The sequence below is a fragment of the Trichechus manatus genome, unplaced genomic scaffold (genome assembly GCF_000243295.1).
Source record: "Trichechus manatus latirostris isolate Lorelei unplaced genomic scaffold, TriManLat1.0 scaffold00047, whole genome shotgun sequence".
In the NCBI taxonomy this organism is placed as follows: Eukaryota; Metazoa; Chordata; class Mammalia; order Sirenia; family Trichechidae; genus Trichechus; species Trichechus manatus.
Window position 1 is genome coordinate 7,859,887 of NW_004443983.1, and position 17,519 is coordinate 7,877,405.

Here is a 17,519-nt window from a genome sequence, read left to right on the forward strand (position 1 = left end):
AGAAAGAAAAAAAAGAAATCAACACTACAAAACAATATCCCTTATAAATACAGATGCAAAACTCCTAAATGAATTACTAGCAAAATGAATCGAACATCATATAAAAAAGATTATAGACCATGGCCAAGTGGGAATTATCCCAAGAACACAAGATTGGTTTAACATCTGAAAATCAATTAATGCAATACATCGGATTAATACAATAAAGGAAAAAAATCTATATGATCATCACAATAGAGGCAGACAAAGTATTCAACAAAACCCAAAACCCTTTCATGACAAAAACGCTCAACAAACCAAGAATAGAGAAAACTTCCTCAATCTAATATAAGGTATGTATGAAAAACCCACAACTAACATCACCCTTAACAAGGAAAGACTGAAAGAATGAACACTCCCCTCTTACCGCCACCCCCCCTCCCCCACCCCACACCTGTCTTCCTAAGAACAGGAACAACACAAGAATGTTTGTTCTTGACATTTCTATTCAACATTGGACTGGAAATTACAGTTAGGGAAATTAAACCAAAATAAAGAAATAAAGAAATAAAAATAAAGGCCACCCATACTGGAAATGAAGAACTAAAACTATCTCTTCACAGATGACATGATCTTGTACATAAAAAATCCAAAGGAACCCACTAAAACACTATTGTAACTAATACATGAGTTAAGCAGAGTTCCACGGTAAAAGATAAATATACAAAAAATCTATTTTATTTCCATACATTAGCAATGAACAATCCAAATATAAGAAAAAATTCCATTTACAATAATGTCACAAAGAATAAAATCCTTAGGAATAAATTTGACAAAACAACTGTGAGATGTGTACACTTAAAACTATAAAATATTGCTGAAAGAAATTAAAGAATATTTAAATAAATGGAAGGACGCCCCATATTCAGGGATCAGAAAGTATAATCTATCTAGTTATCAAATTGTTCTATGGATTCAGTGCAGTCTCTATTAATATACCAGCTGGGTTTTTTTCAGAAATTGATAAGCTAATCTTAAAATTTATATAGAAATGCAAGGAATGCAGCATAATCAAAATCATCCTGTTGAACAAGAATATAGAGGAAAAACTCACAATTTTTCAATTTTAAAACTTACTACAAAGGTACAATAATTAATACAATATGGCAATGGCATAATAGAGCAATGGAACAGAACCGAGAATCCAGAGATAAGCCCTAACATTTGTAGTCAATTGATTTCCTACCAGGGAGTCAAGTCAATTCAATGGATAAATGACAGCCTTTTCAACAAATGGTGCTGGGACAAGTGGATACCAAAAACCAAACCAAACCTGTTGCCTTCAAGTTAATTCTGAGTCACAGTGACCATATAGGACAGAGTAGAATTGCCCTGTAGGGTTTTCAAAGAGTGGCTGGTGGATTTGAACTGCCGACCTTTTGATTAGAAGCCTGAGCTCTTAATCACTTCGCCACCAGGGCTCCCAAAGTTGGACACCATACACAAAAAGTAACTCAAAATTCATCATATACCTAAATATATGATCAAGGACATCCTACCTGAAGAAAGCAAAAGGTCACTAAAAAGACAAGAAAGAAAGAAAAGACCAAAACGGAGGTCAAAAGAGACTCTGAAACTTGCTCTTGAATGGACAGCAGCTAAAGTGAATGGAAGAAATGATGAAAGAAAACAGCTGAACAGAAGATTTTAAAGGGTGGCTTGAGAAGACAAAGTAAAGTATTATAATGAAATGTAGAAAGACCGAAAGCAATAAGGGAAGAACATGCTTGGCATTTCTCAAGCTGAAAGAACTGAAGAAACATTTCAAACCTCAAGTTGCAATTTTGAAGAATTCTGTGGGCAAAATATTGAACAACGCAGGAAGCATCAAAAGAAGATGGCATAGACAGTCACTGTACCAAAATGAACTGATTGACATTCAACCATTTCAGGAGGTAGCATGTGATCAAGAACCAGTGATACTGAAGGAAGAAATCCAAGCTGCACTGAAGGCATTGGTGAAAAAAAAAAGGCTCCAGCAATTGATGGAATACCAATCGAGATGTTTCAACAAACGGATGCAGGGCTGGAGGTGCTCACTCATCTATGCCAAGAAATTTGGAAGACAGCTACTTGGCCAACTGACCCATTCCAAAGGCAGGTGATCCAACAGAATGTGGAAATTATCCAGCAATATCATTCCTATCACATGCAAATAAAATTTTGCTGAAAATCATTCAGAAGTGTTTGCAGCAGTACATCCACAAGGAAATGCAGAAATTCAAGCCAGATTCAGAAGAGGATGTAGAACAAGGGATATTACTGCTGATGTCAGATGGATCTTGGCTGAAAGCAGAGAATATCAAAAAGATGTTTACCTATGTTTTATTGGGTATGCAAAGGCATTTAAATGTGTGGATCATAACAAATTATGGATAACATTGCAATGGATAACATTCTCATTCCAGAACACTTAACTGTGCTCATGAGCAAACTGTATATATTCTAAGAGGCAGTCGTTCCAACAGAACAAGGGAATACTGCATGGTTAAAAATCAGGAAAGGTGTGCAACAGGGTTGTATCCTTTCATCATACTTATTCAATGCCTATGCTCAGCAAATAATTCGAGAAGCTGGATGGACTATGTGAAAAATGTGGCATCAGGATTGGAGGAAGACTCATGAACAACCTGCAATAGGCAGATGACACAATCTTGCTTGCTGAAAGCAAAGAGGACTCGAAGCACTTACTGATGAAGATCAAAGACTACAGCCTTCAGTATGGATTATACCTCAACATAAAGAAAACAAAAATCCTCACAACTGGATCAGTAAGCGTCATCATGATTAACAGAGAAAAGACTGAAGTTGTCAAGGATTTCATTTTACTTGGACCCACAATCAACGCCCACGGAAGCAGCAGTCAAGAAATCAAACATGCATTGCATTGGGCAAATCTGCTGTAAAAGACCTCTTTAAAGTGTTGAAAAGTGAAGATGTCACTTTGAGGACTAAGGTGTGCCTGACCCAAGCTGTGGTATTTTTAATCACCTCATATGCATGGGAAAGCTGGACAATGAATAAGGAAGACTAAAGAATTGATGCATTTGAATTATGGTGTTGGCAAAGAATACTGAACACACACCATGGACTGCCAGAGGAACGAACAAATCTGTCGTGGAAGAAGTACAGCCAGAATGCTCCTTAGAAGTAGGGATGGCGATACTTTGTCTAGCGTACTTTGGACAAGTTATAGGAGGGACCAGTCCCTGGAGATGGACATCATGCTTTGTAAAGTAGAGAGTCAGCAAAAAAGAGGAAGACACTCAACAAGATGCACCGACACAATGACTGCAACAATGGGCTCAGATATAGCAACAATTGTGAGGATGGCGCATGACTGGGCAGTATTTTGTTCTGCTGTACATATGGTCCTTATGAGTTGGAACTGACTCGATGGCATCTAATAACAAAAACAAATGTCCCAAATATTGCATGAGGTATAGTTTTATTTGCTAAATTTGTATTTATATTTGCTAAATATGGTAATCCAAAAAGCAAATTTAATTAGCAAAAAATATGGACACTCCATTGGCCATAAAAGGGGCTAGACAGAGAGGGACAATCTCCAAAAGATGGAGACTGGAATAGAACACAAGAAAAGGAACGGTGGGGACGGAAGTTAGAATAGCCTATAGCAGCAGCTCTTTAAAGAATTTTTGTAGCCTCAGTTGCGAGTGGTAAAGAAACCATTAAAAACACATATCCACTATGGGCAAAATACAGAACAATTTGAGTTCTTTATATTTTTTGTCTCATAATGTGAACATTCAAGGACCTGAGCCATTGAAGATTATTAGCAGTTAAGAACTCGGTTGCTAGCCAAAAGGCTGGCAGTTCAAATCCACCAGCAACTCCTTGGAAAACCCATGGGGGCACTTCTACTCTGTCCTATAGTGTCGCTATGAATTGGAATTGACTGGATGGCAATGGGTTTGGTTTGGTTTGGTTTAACATATAACCATGAGAAATAATTGCAAGAACCTTCTCCCTCCAGGGACTCGCAGATGATGACACTTTTAGAGTGGATTTTCCAAAAGCATAAGGTCCAATATTTTTGCCCCGATTATCCTGAGGAAAGTATCATTTCTAAATCAGCTATCCCATGAAACCTTCCTCAAAGTAATAGATGAGAAATGGTACTTAAATTACCACCTAAGGCTCTGAAAAATAAGAGAATGAGGAACGGAAAGGCTAATGTCAAAACATACACGGAGAATGAGTAGTCCTCAAGATCTCAGAAATAAGGGTGGGTGCCCTCAAACCTAAAGTAGCAAAATCTACCCTAAGTAAGTGTGATTTGTCACTTGGAGATGTAAATCAAGAGATATGTCACTGAAGCACTGGAAAGCAACCAAAAAATTCAAAGTGATGAGGGTGTGACCTCAAGGAGGTAGACATGGAATGTGATTGTAATTTAGCAATGCAAACATAATGGAATTCACCAAACATGGAATCCCAAATAAATAACTTCAGAAGAAAAAGCTGGCTGTGTCCATCAAAGCAATGTCCTAGAAGTGTACATCTTGGCTGAGCAGACAGAAGCATTATGTTCAGCTAGTGAACTTTTCTTCTCAAGCCTTGGGAATAGGGAGGAAACGTCCTGATCAGTCTGACTTGAGCGTTCAGGTCACTGTAAATCAATACACTACATTCTCTTGTGTATATTGACCTCTGAGAATTTGGTTAAATGCGAATCCATCCCTGAGTGGCAGATCCATTCTTACCACGTCTTAGTTACTTATTGCTGCTGTAACATAAATACCACTAGTGGGCGCCTTTAAAGAACCGAAATTTATTCTTTCACAGTTCTGGACACTAAAAATCCAAATTGGGGTCTTAGCCTTGTCAATTCCTTCCCTTTCGATAGTCCTGAGCATTCATTGTTTCCTTAGCATTCCTTGGCTTATAAAAATGATCCTCACATGGTGTCTGTCTTCCTGTGTGTGTGTGTGTGTGTGTGTGTGTGTGTGTGTGTATGTGTGTGTGTCTATTCTGTTCTTATAACTCAGAAGTGATTAGGTTTAAGATCCACTCTACACTGGTATGACTCATTATCATAACAAAAGAAAAGCCCTACTTCCAAATAGAATCATATCCATAGGTATACGTATCAGGAACTCAACACATATTTTGGGAGACACAATTAAATCCATAATAGCACATTAATAAACCAATCAGCTTACTCCATCTGGAATGCTTAAGGCTAGCTTCTGGCATGTGGTGAAATAATCAGGTAAGCCTCTTTGACCTTTCCAGACAGCCAGCTAGTCTTCCCAGGACAGCACTTCTATATTGATTTCTTACTTCTTTCAAGCTGACATGCACAGAGTTCCTAAGCCATCAAGTCGATTCCTACTGATGGAGACCCCATTTGTGTCAGAGTAGAACTGGGATCCAAGGGCTTTCAATGGCTGATTTTTCAGAAGTAGATTACCAGGTCTTCTTCTGAGGCCTCTGGGTAGAATTGAACCTCCAACCTTTGGTTAGCAGCTGAGCACGTTAACTGTTTGTACCACCCAGAGATTTGTTCCCTAAGTTCAGGTAATATAGTCTTTATATTGCACTGCCTAAATCTCCTCCATTCCTGGCGTGCAGCACGTTGGCCCAGTAGGGATTACCTTGTAGCTCAGGACTAGAGCTAACATTCCTGTGTTCGGACTGCTGCACTGGCATAGCATTAAACACAGATTATCCATAGCTCCATCTCTGTTTCATTTGTAAATGCCCATGACCTAAATTGTAAAATTTTTAAATTAATTAAATGAACTACTTCTTCCCACACACCTTATGCTACATAAAAGCTTCCATCTGTTTGAGGCAGACCTCTTACTTGTGAATGGCTCTAATCAAAAACTACAGAGTTGCAATGTTAGAGCAACAGGTGATAGTTAGACAAGTGTCTCTGACTGTAGAGGCTTAAATTCCCCAGTTATCACAGGCAGACGCTTTGAGTCATATAAATAAGGTATGGGAATGCTTTGGGTCAAAGAACAAATAAATGTACCTTCAACAACAGGCTGCTGCTGGCAGGGAGGTAACCTATTTCTAATAGTAATTTCTAAACTCTTCTAATTCTTGATCTTCACTCTCCACCAGCCTCCAAAGGCTATGAAAACTTCATACTTTACATCACCCTCCACTGAAAAATAAAGTTCAAATTTACCAGCAACGTAAGTCATACGATAACAATCATCATCATTAATATTTATTGAGCATTTATAGTGTGGCAGATGCTATGTTATATTCTTTACGTTCATGCTTGTTATGTTCATTCTTAAAGAATCAAGGACTGTCACCAAGTATGTGTTTGGAGAGCATCAGCTCCAGGCTATAATCTTCCTAAGGATTGTGTTCCTAGTTTCATAAGCCTATCTTAAGACAGTCTAGTCTGAGAGTCAATAACCTTAAGTTAAATCAGTGTGGAAGAGGACAGAGAATTAGAGCTTTTAAATGGACAGGTAAAAAAAAAACCTTTTCCCTCACATAATGTAAAATCCTTCCCTAATCAGTATCTAATCAAAATCACTGCAAATATATTAAAGTATCATGACTATTCCACTCTATCTCTTTGGTATAAATTTTTTCTCTTATTTCGTTTCAATCATTATTAAAAATTTCAAAAGTATGGAAGAGTACAGATAGCAACATTAAAAAAAAATCCATGTACCCATCATTCACAATTAACAAATGTTAACATTTGATCATATTTAGTCTCACTTAAAAAATAATATACTGAAGATGCAGAGGCTCACTATATGTTATATAAATTTTTCTTACAAATTTTTGTATTTTATTAAATGTACATATTAGTAAATAATATACAAATAGTTTATTCTTTATAAAGCTAGATGATAAATGGTGTCATGCTGTATGTATAATTCTACAACTTGCTTTCTTTCACTCAACATTATGTTTTGAGGCTATATCTATACTGAGTCCACCATCTGCCAGTTTGTCATACTGTGGTGGCTTGCGTGTTACTGTAATAGTGGAGTCTGTGCCACTGGTGTTTCAAATACCAGCAGGGTCACCCATGGCTTCAGCAGAGCTTCCAGACTAAGACAGGCTATGAAGAAAGACCTGGTGATCTACTGCTGAAAATTAGCCAATGAAAAGTTTATGCATCACAACAGAACATTGTCCAGCTCACCTGTTTTGGACACATCAACAGGATGAATGAATCTCTGGTGGAGGACATCATTTTTGATGAAGTAGAGGGCCAGTGAGAATGAGGGAGACGGGTTGGCATAGACTATGCTGCATAGTGGCTGCAAAGATAAACTCAAACATACCAGTGATAGTGAGGATGATGCAGAACTGGGAATTGTATCCTTCTGTTGTATGTGAGGTTGTCATGAGTCAGAGATGACTTGACAGCAGCTATCTATCTATGTATGTATGTATATATAATGTATCTATGATAAGTCATATAAATTAAGTTTATTAATTTTAAATATTCCATCTTATGAATAAGCCACTACATATTTATCTATTCATCAGTTTTACTCTTGACAGTACATTTAGGTTGCTTTCAATTTTTGCTCATTACAAACAGAGCTGCAGTGAAGATATGCAAGAATTTCTCTAACGTATATATCAAGAAGAGGAATTGCTGGGTTATAAGGTAAGTGTATCTTCAGTTTGTTTTGTGAGGATTAAATGGGTTAACATACTACAGTGATTAACAATGCTTGGCAGGGAGGAAGATTCTGTTAAACATTTAAAGTGTAGTGGCTACAGATATTTTAAATTTTGATGAAGTCAACTGACTTGATCTTCTCATTTTTGCATCTTAGAGAATTCCTTTGGCATGTTGTTTTACTTTTCTAGTACTAGGACACTTCATAAAGGGAAATATACAAACCAATAAACACATTAAAAACTACTTCATATCTTTATTCATCAGGAAAATGCAAATTAAATCCACCAGGAGATATCACTACATACACACCAGAATGACTAAAATTAAAGACTCACAAAACCAAATGTTTACAAGGATGCGGGTTATTTGGAACTCTCACACATTGGTTATGGGTGTGTAAAATGATATAATCACTTCAGAGAAAAGTTTGGAAGTTGCTTAAAAACTAAATATAAATCTGCTTCATGACTCAACAATTTTCGTACTAGTTATTTACCCAAGAGAAAATAAAACATGTATCTATAAAAAGACTTGTATGAAAACATTCATAGCAGTATGAATCTGAATATTCATAAGTCAAAAACTGAAAACAGATAAGGTATTCATCAATAAGAAAATGAATAAATAAACTCATATAGTTATACAATGGGATACTACTCTGCAATAAAAAGCAAAGGACTACTGATACAAGTAACAACATGGATGAATCTCAAAAAATCTATGCTCGGTCAAAGAAGACTTACACAAAAGAGTTCATATCGTATTTCATTTATGAATTTCTAAAACAGGTAAAACTAGGATAAAATCAGATCAGTAGTTGTCTCTGGGAGATATGGGGAAGACATGAACGGGAAGGGCTCTGAGGAAACTTTCTGGAGTGATGCCAATATTCTGTATCATGTTAGAAGTTTACGTTGTGGAAGTACTTGTACTGTTGGAACTCATCTAACAGTATATTTAAATGATGTACATTTGGTACATGTAAGCTTTGTGTATTTAGTTACATGTAAATTCAACCTTAAGAAAAAGAAAAAATATAAAAAGATATTGATACACATGCTGACGTATGGGAAGAGGTTGTACTGATGTCTGCAATTTATAATGCATCAAAAATACAATAAATTGATGGACAAATAAAAATATGGTTAGATGAGAAGTTGTTTGATAAAACAAATACAATGTTAGTTTTATAATTTATGTGTTAATTTTCAAGACAACTCTTCCAAGTTTTGTATATGTTTGAAAAGAAAATGTTGGAATAAATATGTTTAAGATTTACTTGACCTGGAAGATATACTAATGAATTTGATAAATTTTCCAGAAACATTCTCTCCTAGTATAATCTTTTCTTCAAATTATTTAGAATACCATTAATTATTAAGAGATGTCAGCTTTCGGAATGCACAAATATTAATTTCAATTTTTCAACCCTGTTCACATATTTTATTTTCTCTATTTAAATCTCAGTGGCCCATATCCAGCCATTTGGTTCCCCCGAGTAACACTGACAAGTATTAAACACAGAATGATACTAGGTGATAACCCAATGGCCTTCTCAGAAGGCAACAATAGTATTTCAGGTGTAGCCAATTGCTTTATTCAGGACGATGAAAGTAGTTTAGAAACAAGACAATATGAAATGAAAAACTGAGATGGCAATCTCTCGACATTATTTCCATCAAAGTTAAGATGTTAGACGTTCATAAGAAAAGGAGACTGAACCACTATTGGAAAAAAGGCAATTCATCAGCGTTGGCGAAATATTTTAAACAGTAGCAGCAACATTAGAAATTATTGGTCAAACATTTATTTTCCATGTCACTGTCCTGGACACGGAAGTCAGTGGCCAGAGTACAATAAAATTGAAATTAAGTCGAAGCTGTGTACCTATATAAAAAGGTGATTAAAATAATGACAAAGGAGGAAAAAAGATCCCATGCCAATCATTATCACATACGATGGTTAAGATGAGTTGTGGGCAAAAGAACTTTCCAGAATTGTGAGCATCTTTAGTTGATTTAGGAGCCCTGGTGGCACAGTGGTTAAGTGGTCGGCTACTAACCAAAAGGTCAGTGGTTCAAAACCACCAGCCACTCCTCAGGAGAAAGATGTGGAAGTCTGCTTCCATAAAGATTACAGCCTTAGAAACCCTATGGGGCAGTTCTACTCTATCCTATAGAGTCGCTATGAGTAGGAACAGACTCGATGGCAACGCATTTAGTTTGGTTAGTTGATTTAAAAGTAATGACTGCTGGAGCCTATTTGGGCTACACAATTCCCCTCTTTTTGGATCTTAATTCAAACAAGTACATTTTAAAATGAGATTACTAGAAAAATTTTAACTTGAACTGAGTATTAGGTGATATTAATGAATCATTGTTAATTTTGTGAGGTGTGATAATGGATGTGTAGTAGTCTTGAAAGAGTCCCATTGCCAAAATAAATATGTCTAGCAGTTATTTCCCTAGTCCATACTACCTTAGGGATACTACAAACACGGTTGAGTTGTATTTGATTTGTGTAGAGGATGCTGTGGTGCCCTAGCTAGATCTTTCCTTCAGGCTTAAAGCGCTCACTTCCCCAGCTGTAGAGTGTTAGCTGCTGACACCTCACAGCTGAGTCCCTCCATGGTAATTGGCCTTGACTGAAAGTCTTGCCTTCCTAAGGTTACTCACTCTCCCTTGAGGAAGCCCACATCCAATGACTGGTTGATGATGGACTACAAAGCCCATCTTTTTCTTTAATCAGGGATAATTATGAAAGGCCATCTCAGGTGACAGCTCTCCTCCAGCCCTCTACCCAGACCCCACCCCCCGCCATCGGCTTGGTCTTTGTTAAAACCACATCTGAGTTCAACTTCTCCCTCTGCCCAGTCCTGCTTCCCCTGTTCCTTTAAAAGAGCAGTCCCCAACCCATGGATGTGAATCTGTCTCGGAGTCTGTTTCCGAGTGTCTTTCTAGGGTTGCCTAAAATAGGGTGCAAGAGGGTAGCAAAAGTGTTACTCCATGGATTGCCTCCAATAATAAAATTCTTCCTCTATGAAAGGGCACAACCTCTGAGGCTCTCACAAACTGCTATTCTCTCTGCCATTTGGCTGTGATGACTCCCTCCTTCCCACCATCAGCCATGATCATCACAGCACTAAAGCCTTTTATTGCAGCAATGCAGTTGCCAAAAGTAATTAGAATATTTCCTTAGGGTCATGGACAAGGAGCCAGGCTGTCTCCCTGATTCTGTGCCCAGTTCTGAAACCTCTCACTGCTCCTCAGTTTCTTCTCACACTACAATGAAATGTCCAGAATTTTAAGGTCCAGGGAGAGATAATCAACCTGGTGGGAGTCAGGGTTTCTCAGTTTGTGCCAAGCTTGAAGAAATCTCTGGTCTCCTTTTCTTTCAAGATTCAAGATACATTCAGTCAGACACTCTAGGTCAATTACGCCCTTCCATCCTCTGACCCAAAATCTTATACTGAGAGATCAGGGGGAGCCAGCCTGGATGAAGGGTTGGGGCAGAGGCTCCCAACTCTATTGGTAGATGAGAGCTTGAGCCTAAACACAGTTTCTGAGGTCCTTAAACGTTTTACAGTGTGACTGCTGCTCAAAAGCTTGTTTCACACAGCTTCTTCTGTTATTTCATCACATCATAATAGTTTTTAACATCATGTCAGCATAAATCATGGTGAAATATAATTGTCTCTGTTTGTAGATGGCATAATTTGTATGAAGAAAATCCTAAGAAATTGACAAAGACCTGTTACAACTAATCAGTGAATATGGAAAAGTCACAGGATATAAGAACAGTGTATAAAAATCAGCAGTATTTCTATTTGCTAGCAACAAGCAATTAGAAAATAAAATTAAATACCCATTTCATTTACAATAGCATCACAAAACATAAAATACTTAGAAATAAATTTAACAAAACCATGCAATAGCTCTACACATTGTTAAAAGAAATTAAAGACAAATAAACGGAGAAATACATCTTGTTCATGGCTTGGTAGACTCAATGCTATCCAGGCAGCACACCTCCCAATCAATAGCCCAGTGGACATTTTTATAAAAATTAACAAGCTAATACAAAACAGATATAGAAATGCAAAGGGTCTCAGATATTCAAAATAATCTTTAAAAAGAAAAACAATCTGAAGGACTTACACTCGAGGAGTTAAACAAACCTGGAGGACTTACACTGTGCAGCTTCAAGACTTTCTATAAAGCTCCTGTGATCACATAATGAATGACAAATATATCAATGGAACAAAGAGTCCAGAAGTGGACCCAGACTTACATAGTCAATTGTTTTTCAACAAAGTGCCAAAGCAAAGACTTTTCAACAAATGATGCAAGAACAACTGGATATGCATATGGGAAAAATTAACCTCAATCCTTACCACACACCATTAACAAAATATTAATTCAAGGTAGATTATAAACATAAACAAAAAAAATTAAACTATAAAGCCTTTAGACAAAAAACAGTATCTTTTTAAACTAGAAGTAGGCAAAGATATCTTAATCAAGACACAGAAAATAAGTATAAAAGAAAAAAAATTAAAATTTCTGCTCATCTAAAAATGCCATTAAGAAAATGAAAACAGTAAACCCATTTAACACAGCTGTATAGCTAAGAGTTGTCTATTTCAGCATAAGTAAATTTTATCTCAAAAAGAAATACCTGTTTAATAAAATAACACATACACACATGCCCGATTCAACAATCTTGAACAATTTTCGTTTTTCTTCTTAATTTTACTAACGTATATAGGAAGAGCATTCTAACAATTACCATAAATCATTTTATTTAAATTAACTTCTTCAGGCTAATGTAGAACATTAATTTTCTCTCTTGATAAATGCTAACATCTTTGGAATTTTTTTAAAAGGAAATTTATTCTTTACTTCATTAATTCAAAAATCCTTTTAAAGCATAGTGTTTTAAAACTATTTTCTAGTCACTGCATGGCATGATTCAAAAAAAAGTATCAGGATAACTAGATCTGGGAATGGGTTTTCAATCATATGTCTAACTTATAGGTAGATACAAGAGTAGTGTGGTTATCGAGCAGGTTAAACTGAAGATGGAAAACTATTAAATATGATTTCTTGAAATTTTTAAGAAAACTCAAGCGTGTAAAGTTATTTCAAATCTAGAAGGAATATGCACATGCTCCTAAAACTGTCCAAATATAATGGAACAGTTACAATTTCTCAATATTAATTACAGAAATTTAAAGAAACTTCATTAATAGGAAGGTTTTCATTATCACGCAAAGCAAAAAACAAAAAATGGTAATTAAAATTTGCTATAAATTACCTTCTGAGCAGCATAAAATGATAAGTCTAATTCCTACTTCATTATTAGTAAAGATATTTGTATCAATTTTAGTTTTATAATGATCATATTTTATCATGAGTTAATGATTCACATGTTTCCCTCACTTTTCTAATTTTAGGGGAAAATTATGTTTATATATATATATATATGCCCTGTTTGTTGTTTTGAAACACAACCAGAGCTGCCAGCATAGACTATCTATGAAAATTATGAGTATCAATTAGTTTGACAACCTGACAAAGAAAGAAATTTTTCACAGATACATTTTATGTAAAGCACAAAGCACTTTCTCCTCACCAAGACAGAATAAGAACTAAGTTAAACTCTGGGTAAAAGAAGAGCATGATGAATCAACAGTAATCCTTTTTCTATTGCCGTATTTCCATGCTTCATAATCACGCCACATACTTAGCCTCCTAAGCATACATCAGATTGCCTTAGTGATGAACATAGCTTTGGCTTTTATAAGAAAACACAGGAGCATTCACTGGGGCTGTGGCAGTGGCTAGTCTTTCTGTCCCAGAACCAAAGTACTGAGCTGCCAGGACTAAAGTTTATAAACAGATGAAATCCTGAATGTAAATACCAACATGCAGTGTTTTCTTTTTTGTTTGTTTTGTTTTGTTTTTAATAAATCATTCTATGCCTTTTCTTTTTATCTTTTCTTCCTAAAGATGCTGGTATATTTTTAGAACTTAAAGCAAACTCTTTGAAACCTCTTTACCATTAACTGAGAAATCATTCCTTTTGGTACCAATTTTGTTCTCTATTCTGTTTGACATTCCCTCCCAAGGATTTAGTCATGTCAAATTTATTAAAATTGGATGAAAAGTTCTGACATTAAGCATAGCTGAGGAGTAGAATAATTTTCGAGTGTAACAATTTTGACAACAATCTCCAATTTGATACAAAATGCTAACCAAGTTGTCCAGAGTACTGGATTAAAGAGATGTTTTAAAAATTATTTCTATATGCATATTCAGGCAGAGACAAATCTATTTCAGCAGAGACTGCCCAGAAAATGACCAGGTGGCCTCTGCCCACATATAGACCAATGCTGCTGTCATCTTCTTAGGCTTTTAACAGTGTAAAATTTAAACTGCTCATTTCATATGCTTCTAAATAATTTATGTTAATTTTCTACTATCACATACTGTTTAAAGAGTTCTGAAGACTTCTATAAAGAGAAGTGAATACACTAGGATGGCTAAGATAAAAAAATTAAAAAAAAACAGAAAATAACAAATGTTGGTGAGGACGTGGAACCTTATCCATTACTGGTGGGAATGCAAAATGGTACAGCCATTGTGGAAAACAGTGTGGCAGTTCCTCAAAAAACTAAAAATAAAACTACCATATGAACTAGCAATTCCACTCCCAGGTATATATCCGAAAACTTGAAAGCAGAGACTTGTACACCAATGTTCATTGCAGCACTATTCACAATAGCCAAAACGTGGAAACCACTTAAATGCCCATCACCAGATGAATGGATAAACAAAATGTGGTACATACATACAGTGGAATACTACGCAGCCAGTAGGAGAAATGAAGTCTTGATATATGCTACCGTATGGCTGGAGCTTGAAGACATTATGCTGAGTGAAATAAACCAGTCACAAAAGGAAAACACTGCATGACCTTACTTATATAAAAAGACAAGAAAAGGCAAATGTATAGAGACCAAAGTTTATTAGTGGTTACCAGGGGCAGGAGGGAGGGTAAAAAGGGAGGTTCACAATGATAGAAAAATTGCACTGATTAAGGGTAAAGTTGCAAAGCCAATTATTGTAATTGCTGTCAATAAGTTGTACACCTATAAAAAGCTGAATTGGCAAAAATTGTGTAATACACATATTTACAATGATCAAAAAAAAAAAAAAAGAGTAGATGCTGAGTTGCTTGTGTACAACCAAACACCTCATGAGATTTGGTTACTTGGTTTGGAGATACAGTGTCATGGTTTCATGGGACATCCCAGTTAATTGGCCTAATAATGTGTTAGTGCTTCTATTCTACCTCCTAGTTCATGGCATAGTGCCTGGGGTCTTAAAAGATTGCAAGTGGCCATCCAAGGCATAACAATTGGTTTCTATTTGCCTGGAGCAACAGAGGAAGAAAGAGTCAGGAATAGGAAGAGTATATGGAATGTGTGGCTAATTGCCTCCTTGGCCGTGAGACCAGAAGAACTGGATGGTTCCTGACTACCTACCATTACTGAACACTTTGATCAAAGATTCCATAGAAGAATCCTAATCAAAAGAGGAAAAATGCAGAACAGAATTTCAAATTCTCTAGGCCTCTAGACTTTCTGGAGTCATGGAGGGTAGATGAACTCCTGAGATAATGCCCTGAGATAATCTTTAAACCTTAAACCAAAAATATCACCTGAAGTCATCTTAAAACCAAAAAATAGTTTAGCTTAACTAGTAAAAAAGGTCTGCGTTGAGTACTATGCTTTTTTAAGAACTATCTATATGGGATCAAATTAACCACATCAACTCGAAAGATCAGATAGGAACTTTAGAGGGGCAGTGAGTTTATGTTGAGTGAGGAACGACTCAGAAAAGGAGCATGAGAAGGGTTGCACAAGTCAAAGAATGTAATCAACGTAATCAATAAATTGTACATGAAGAAACTGCTGAATTGGTGTATGTTGTGCTGTATATATTCTCAGTATCACAAAATAAAATCTAGAAAACAAAGAGAAGTGAATGAAACTTATTCTATGCAACAAGTTAACTCATTCTACTGATCTTTCCACACCCAAATGTATAAGCAGTTGTAAATAAAAGCACAAAAATTTAAGAACCATTTAAAAACTAGCGAGAGGTTATCTACCTAAGAGGTGTGGGAATTGAAAATGTCAGACAACTTTCCTCTAAAGATTCTTACAGGCAGCAAAACTTCAAACCTTGTCTTTCTCCTAGTCCAAAATTCCAACAATATTTTCTTCAGATACGGTTTTTAATAAAGGTGGATTTAAATGCAAATACTCTATTTTCAAGATTTTCTTCTTAAATTTGCCCTTTCAAAGTTTGATGGAGCCATTATTTTATATAGCCAAATTATCCTTTGATATTCATTTGGTAGCAGCTTAAAAAGAGTATTATTTTGCATGGAATTTAGATTTTACTTTAAAAAAATAGAATAAGAATGCTTACATTTTGGTTTTAAATTTTTGTTAAAATAATAATGCACTTGATTTAAAAAGAAATCCCATTGAATTCAGTGCTTTTATAGAGTTAGTTATAAGATAAAAGCAAGGGATTTAAAGAGGAATATACTTGCCAGTATTATATTGTCTGAAATACTATTGCCAGCTGTACTTGTGACAGGAAGAAAATAGAACAAATCTTATGTATAGCAAAGTTTCAGTTCATATACAACGTGAAACTTAGTTGTAATGACTGTCTAAATCTCATAGTACGCATGGAAAAGATCATGAGCTCAAACTGAGTCTCAAAGAAAGTATGTCCACAGGGATTTTGGAAGTGAAAACAGTGGTACAAGTGTGATGAATTTGTCAAGTTCAACTATTTTTCTACTTTTTATTCAACATTTAACTTATATTTCATTTTGTTTTGTTATGTGTCCACAGAGTGCCCCCAACCACATTAGGCAAAAGACATATGGACAATATGCTTTGACTTGCACACATCAGGTTCACTTTTCTTGAAAAAAATTAATAGGTTAAAGGAAAGCGGAAAATAAAATCTTGGACTGATAAACTGGACAAATATAAATGGCATGTAATTTTCTGTGTTTTATCTCTCTAAATATTTTGAGTCCTTGAAGGTAAAATCCATGTTTTCTATTTCTTTGCATAGTCTCTATCACAGTGTGGGACATGTAGTATTTGATAAAAGAAATGTGTTTAATTTAGAAGAAATTTTTAAAAAACTGCTATAAGACTAAGCGTTATTTTAAGGTTTTAAATGGTCTACTGTGAGGAAATGGTTGCCTCGTGTTGCTGTAGGAGTGATGATTGTGCCTTAACCAGTAGAAATGAATCAAGAAAAACTTTAGGGTAAAATGTCTGACATCTTTTAGAAGTCCAAACACTGTCTAAAATTAGGCTGGGCAGATTCTCAAGGTAAGAGAAATACAGTATAATAAAAGAAGCTTGAGCTCTTTACCTACTGAGTACATCTTTAGGCTACTTATTGATCCGGTTTGAGCCTCTGTTTTCTAAATGAAGATAATAATCTATGCTTAAAGTTTCATGAAGAATAAAGAAGGTAATTGCAGTAAAGCACTTAGTAGGTATCCAATAAATGGGAGCTATAACACTTTTGGAGACCTGGTGGTGTAGTGGTTAAGAGCTATGGCTGCTAGCCAAAAGGTCAGCAGTTCAAATACATCAGTCGCTTCTTGGAAACCCTATTGGAGGAAGTTCAACTCAATGGCAATGGGGTTTTTTTTTTTTTTTTTTTTTTTTTGGTTTATAATGCTTTTGATGCCAAGTCAAAGAGTTATTGTATAGTCCTCTCCTATA

At 35.7% G+C, this 17,519-nt stretch overlaps 1 long non-coding RNA gene across 3 annotated transcripts in view; it reads right to left on the reverse strand.

Moving 5' to 3' along the window:
* The window catches only part of LOC111820708 (uncharacterized), a 275,419-nt gene that overhangs the window by 154,237 nt on the left and 103,663 nt on the right, over positions 1-17,519 (reverse strand). For 2 of the 3 annotated variants that reach the window (XR_002824222.1, XR_002824220.1), the window contains exons 1-2: positions 7,193-7,318; positions 6,047-6,181 (exon numbers count right to left, since the gene is read on the reverse strand). The exons of the other annotated variant lie outside the window; for it this stretch is intronic. This is a non-coding gene — a long non-coding RNA (uncharacterized LOC111820708). Of the gene's footprint in view, positions 1-6,046; positions 6,182-7,192; positions 7,319-17,519 lie in introns of those variants that run through there. 3 annotated transcript variants of the gene reach the window in all.